We start from the raw sequence: 6,716 nt of genomic DNA on the forward strand, positions 1-6,716 counted from the left end.
ATAGTCAGTAATATCAAGATAAGTATGCATGGGGCCAGGTGGATACTTGAAGCAGTAGGGGGACCACTCTGTAAAGTACGTGATTGTCTAGTCACTGTATTGTACATCTGAAACTAATACAGAATAATATTGAATTTAAACTGTAACTGAAAAATTAAAACAACTAATTAGAAAGAACTAGTCATCAAAAATAAAGAAGGGTAAAGTGGGAAGGCATTAATAAATCTTCATATTTTTCTTGGCTTTTTATTTCAAAGCAAAAGCAAAAGTTCATTTTTTTTTTAATATATCTTTATTGATTTCAGAGAGAGGAAAGGAGAGGGAGAGAGAGAGATAGAAACATCAATGATGAGAGAGTCATTGATCAGCTGCAGCCGGCAACCCGGGCCTGTGCCCTGACCGGGAATCGAACCCCAATCGCCTGGATCCTAGGTCGATGCTCATCCGCTGAGCCACACCCGCCTGGGCAAAAGTTCGTTTTTTCCCATTGGTTTATTCTTTTTTTTCTTTCTAATTTGTCTTTATTGTTGAAACTATTACAGATGTCTCCCTCCCCCCCCCCCATTGACCCCCTCTACCCCACTCCTGCCCCCTTCCTCCCCAGGCCTTCACCTCACTATTTTCTGTGTCCATGGGTTATGCACACATGCATATAAGTTCTTTGCTTAACCTCTTCCCACCCCTCTCCGCCCTCCCCTCTGAGATTCATCAGTCTGATCCATGCTTCCATGCCTCTGGGTCTACTTTGTTCATCAGTTTGTTTTGTTCATTAGATTCCACATATAAGTGAGATCATGTGATACTTGACTTTCTCTGCCTGGCTTATTTCACTGAGCATACTACTCTCCAGGTCCCTCCATGCTGTCCCAAAAGGTAAGATTTTCTGCTTTTTTCGGGCCACATAGTATTCCATGGTGAAATGTCTCACAGCTTTTTTATCCACTCTTCTACTGATGGTCACTTGGGCTGTTTCCAGACCTTAGCTATTGTAAACAATGCTGCTAAGAACATAGGGGTGCATAGATTCTTTCTGATTGGTGTTTCAGGATTCTTACAACATATTCCCAGAAGTGTAATCACTGGGTCAAAAGGCAGTTCCATTTTTAATTTTTTGAGGAACAGTCTGCATTCCTACCAGCAGTGTACTATGGTTCTCTTTTCTCCACATCCTCACCAACACTTGTTGTTTGTTGATTTGTTGATGGATCTATTCTGACAGGTGTGAAGGGATACCTCATTGTGGTTTTAATTTGCATCTCTCTGATGGTTAGCGACATTGAGCATTTTTTCATATATCTCTTGGCCATCTGTATGTCCTCTTTGGAGAAGTGTCTATTCAGGTCCTTCACCCATTTTTTCATTGGATTGTTCACCTACCTCTTGTTGAGTTGTATGAGTTCTTTGTACTTTTTGGGAAACAGCCCCATATCAGACACATCTTGGGAAATGCGTTCTCCCATACCATGGGTTTCCTTTGTATTTGGGGCCTGATTTCTTTTGCTGTGCAGAAGCTTTGGAGTTCGATGTAGTCCCATTTTTTGAGGACCCTCCATACTGTTTTCCACAGTGGCTGCCCCAGTCTGCATTCCCACCAGCAGGGCACCAGGGTTCCCCTTTCTCCACACCCTCGCCAGCACATGTCGTTTTTTGATTTGTTGATGGAGCCATTCTGACAGGTGTGAAGTGATACCTCATTGTGGTTTTAATTTGCATCTTCCTGATGATTAACAACCTTGAGCATTTTTTCAAATGTCTCTTGGCCATCTGTATGTCCTCTTTGGTAAAGTGTCTGTTCAGGTCCTTTGCCCATTTTTTAATTGGCTTGTTTGTCTTCCTGGTGTTGAGTTGTTTAAGTTCTTTACATATTTTGGAGATTGACCCCTTATGCCATGTATCATTGGCAAATACGTTCTCCCATGCAGTGGATTCTGAGCGGGTTTTGTGCTGTGCAGAAGCTTTTTAGTTGGATGTAGTCCCATTTGCTTATTTTTTCATTTATTTCCCCTGCCCGAGGAGACATCGGGAAAAATATTGCTCTGAGAGACGCCTGAGATCTTACTGCCTGTGTTTTGTTCTAGGATTTTTATGGTTTCATGACTTACATTTAAGTCTTTTATCCATTTTCAGTTTATTCTTGTGTATGGTGTAAGTTGGTGGTCTAGTTGCATTTTATGCATGTAGCCATCCAATTATCCCAACACCATTTATTGAAGAGACTGTCTTACACCATTGTGTGCTCTTGCCTCCTTTGTCAAATATCAATTCACAGTATAGGTGTGGGTTGATTCCTGGGCTCTGTTCTGGTCCATTGATCTACATGCCTGTTCTTGTGCCAGTACCAGGCTGTTTTGATTCCGATGGCCTTAGAGTATAGTTTAACATCAGGTATTGTGGGTCCTCCAACTTTGTTCTTCCTTCTCAAAAGGTCCTGAGCAGGGTACCTAATAAGGGCTGCCTGCCTGGCAGTCACGGGACCCAGGGCTGATTTTCCAGGACTGAGGAGGCTAGCCCAGGGAGACCATTTCCATAATGCCTTTCTTCAGCTCCACTGAAGTCAGCAGTGCGAATATTTCATCTTCAGAGGACAAGATGAGCCTGAGGTCCTAGATTCTTCACCACAGTGGACATTCGGTGGCTCTTGAATCAAAGAACATGAGCTAATGGTCTTACAGAAGCCTTGGGACTCGAGAGTGCCTTAAACATCAAATAAACATCTGTTCTCCATGAAATGACCAACTGTGGCTTCCAGAGTCTTCTCTTCAATTTCCAGCCCATAAAATGGGCAAATCCTTTCCAATCAGTAATCAGCAGAGTCATGAGCTAGCAAAGGCCACAAGGACACCTCATTTTCAATCGTTAAAGAACCCGCTTAAGACACAATACTTTGGTAGGCAACTGAAGGGAGCTGGCTGTTTAATCAGAGACACCAGGATCCTCTCTCTGAAAAGCCACCAAGTCTTAGCCTCCAGGGCACATCCTCCCAGAATAAACTGGCTTCTTGAATAAATGCTTTGTCAGCCTGTTTAGAAGCACAAAGACCATGAGCCCGAATCTGGACCTGAGGCTCCATTAAGGATGCAGTCCTTAGGCTGAGGGGCCCCTTCCCAAATGCCTTTGCACTTCCCTTTCAGAAACAAAGGATTGGCGCTCAGAGAGGACAAAGGACCCCACTTAGTGGCAGAGCTGGGGCAAGGACCTAGGACCGGTGCAGGTGGGGCCTTTCCACGGTACCGCTCTACCTCCCTATTCAGAGTTGTCCAATTTGGTCCACAACAGCTCGAGAACATGGGTCACTGAAACCACTGTAGTATCCTCTCCTCTATGGTGAAGACGAATCTGACTTTTGTCCCATCTCACATCCAGACACTCATTTACGTTCAAGTACATATTTATGATTATCTTCCTATGGGCTTCCTTCAGTCATGGCTAGCTAACCAAGTCTTAATTTTCCTTGGTAGTGAGTCTGTGTAAAGTCGGGTCTTTGGAAAGTATCTAACCCAAGAGCAAATGAAATGATTCAATGTGCCTAGTGTCAAGAATATGGCAGGAGAGGGACACACAAGTGAGGGTGCGGTGAGCTTCTGGCAAAGAGAACAGGGCTGGCATGAGAGTGAGTCAGTGGAATGCTTTGTTTCTACAGAGCTGAATATATGCCTAGCCCCCAACTCAGTGATGGAAAGGGGAAGTACCAAAGGAGATCCAATTTGGAAATAGGAGGCCAGAAATCTGGGAAAGCACAAGCCCACCAACCTCACTGAAGAAAAGAAATGGGGTATAGAGGAGGCCTCCAGGGAGGCTGAACCCAAGGGTCTGGGGAGGGTGATTTGAGAAGGCAAATGCAGGTGCCCCAAAGTGAGGCCATCCTGGGTAGTGAAAAGAGTTCCTATGGAGAAGAAATGGAAACTAAAGTCAATCCCCTTGTGACCTGAGAAGGGTGAGATTTGAGGGCAAACAGAGCTTAATAGAGGGCTCCCCAGCACAGCAGAGGGTGCGGCTGTCCATTCACACACCAACACTGTGGGTAATGCTATGTCTGAGTTGCTTGGGGTAGCACTGAGGTTGAGGAATGAGAGGACCACTCCCAACTGTGCTGGACCACAGCCCTACCTAAGGGACAACTTGACCCAGGGGTAAGAACATAAGAGTCTTTTTTGGGCCCATCTGAGCAGGACCCACCAGCCAGGAGGAGCAGCTGGAAGAGACCAAAGTGGAAACTTGGGGGGGGGGGTTGGCATTCAAGAGCGGGGCTACCAACTGAGCCTGGGCCAACCACCATCTTCTGGGAGGGACAGTCCCCCAGGAGCCCGCCTGACCCGGGTAGTCTTGGTGATAGCCAAGTTAGGACTAACCAGGACCTGGCCCTTGAGCAATCAAATTGGCCATCAACAGGCCTCCCCCAGCTGTAGGGGTGGGAGTGGACATAGGACCGTGACTTCTCAACCCATCCAGTGCCTAGCAACGCGAAACAATGTGCCTGGCAGCAGATAAGCACCCTTTCTTGTAACATGAGCTTTATTTTTCTGTACTTTCTGAAAAGAGAGAAACTGGGGGCCCTACACACATCTACTCCCCCACACTTGGCCAGGCCCCACACCCCAGAGCAGTTGAGAACCAGCTTTGTGACATCACATGACCACTGTGACAAGCAGCCGCTTGCCCCACGACCGACAGTCTAGAATTTTCAGGACAGTACATTTGGGGCATCCCTGCTGTGACCAAAGGCATTTCTGACCCCAGTGATCAGTGATAGGATCCCTGGTAGCAAATGCTTTTTGATGTAGAGCAGCTCCATGGCTAGTCAGAGTACTAATGAGATGGGCAAAGCCAGCCCGGCCCCATCAGACGATGGGCAGGTGGGTCCCGGGGAGGCTTGGGAGACCTTGGTCTCCCATGGGGACAGAGCCGCAAGCCACGATCCAAGTCTTCAAGACAACCCGCAACCACCAGACCAAGGCGCCACCAACGTGGAAGGAAACGTTCTTCTGGGACTGTCCTTCCCAAGAAAGCTTTGGAGAATAGTGGAGGAGGATTGCTTCACGTCGGTGCGCTGGAATGATGACGGAGACACCGTGATCATCCAGAAAGACCTCTTTCAGAGGGAAGTTCTGTGCCGAAGGGGCAACGAGAAAATCTTTGAATCAGACAGCCTGAAAAGCTTCACCCGCCTACTGAACCTACACGGATTCAGCAAAGTGCGCCCAGGCGACTCTTCAGTTTCCTATCCAGGAAGTAACGTGATGGTAAAGTAGAACGTCCTCCCGTTTCCCCATTTCCCATGTTCTCTGTTACTCGACCATCTTCCCAGTAGACCAAGAACAATGATATGCTGAAAGGGTTTCATTTCAGGGCATAACTCTTTTTCACTTGAGACAGTACTTACAGAAAGACGAGAACGTATAGATTTTCATATGAAACTATAAGCCCCTTAGAGATAACCTGCAGGGATCACTAAAGAGTCTGAGAGGCCAGTTAATGTCAAATAGATGTATTTTCAACCCAAAGGACTAAAATAATTAATTTTGTTTCAGATCTACAGAAACGGGAACTTCCAGAGGGACCGGCCTTGGCTGGTCCAGAACATCAATACACAAGGAACCCAGATGACTCGCAGCTGGCCTGGGAGCGGTGGAACACCTCCAAAGAGACCCAAGAGGCAGACCCCGACAAGGTACTCCCTGAGGCTTCAGCAGAAAAGGGGTACCAAAGAAGCCGAGGAAAAGGCCCAGAGGAAACCCCCAAATTCTTGGGAACACAGTGCTACCCAGTTATCCGAGCACTTGCATCTGCAGCCCACCAGCAGTGCCATGGATATAGAATGTCCAAGTGAGGCAGGCGGCCCAAGTGGGGAGGGTCCATCTGGGCATGACATGCTTGTGCCCACGGCTACTGCCGGAACCGACGGCATGGAGGCTCTGCCCCCCAGGTCCCCAATTTACCCACGACGTGGTCCGGTGACGTCTTTGTACGACATCTGCTATTCCACCCTCATAGCTAGCTTGTCACTGGTGTCTCTACCCCCGTTACCTGAGGAAGAGCAGGAAGTCTCCGTACATTGCTATTGCTCACTCTGTGAGCAGCTTAAGGACAATGCAGGTCCCTAGTCGCAAGTGTCGGAAGACAATCGCCACTTTGTAACCACGAATCCATTGTGTGTTTTAAAAAACTGCAAAACTACATGGTAGTTAATAAACAAAGCAATGAGAATTGTGAGTCCGTGTTCTTTTGTTTCCACGCCACACACCTCATCAGATAAGCCCGAGACTAGAAATCCTGGCCTCAGGCAGGCTTTTGTCCCACTGTCCTCTTTCAGTTTCACACACTCTGTCAAGGACCTGGCTAGGGGGTCCTGAGGCAAGCCCAGGAAGATCTGGTCCCCTGAGCCTTGCCTGCCGGTCAGGAGATAGAACTGCAGGGCCCTGACCTTGGGGGAATGACCTGACATTAGTCATGCATCTTGAAACAGGAGGGTCTTTCCTCACAGGACCCCTATGTCCCCAGGCTTCTGATCAGCAGCTGAGCATCTCTAGCCCAAGTTCCAGGGACCTTCCAGGGAGGCCTGCCTAAGACTCGGGCCACCCCATCTGCTAAGTGGCATGGGACGGAGGCAGCCTGCTTCAGAAGAGGGGCCATTACACATTGCTCACAGGGACGGGGAAGGCGCTGTCTGGAGGGACCTGCTGCTGGAGAGGCTGGGACGGGACTCCATGCAGATTCGG

At 47.9% G+C, this 6,716-nt stretch overlaps 1 pseudogene; it reads left to right on the forward strand.

The window, feature by feature from the left end:
• Positions 1 to 4,790: 4,790 nt before the first annotated feature.
• On the forward strand, positions 4,791 to 6,101 carry LOC148090371 (heat shock transcription factor, X-linked member 3 pseudogene; annotated as a pseudogene).
• The last annotated feature ends 615 nt before the right edge of the window (positions 6,102 to 6,716 follow it).

The sequence above is a fragment of the Miniopterus natalensis genome, chromosome X (assembly GCF_054644295.1).
Source record: "Miniopterus natalensis isolate mMinNat1 chromosome X, mMinNat1.hap1, whole genome shotgun sequence".
NCBI classification, from domain to species: Eukaryota; Metazoa; Chordata; class Mammalia; order Chiroptera; family Miniopteridae; genus Miniopterus; species Miniopterus natalensis.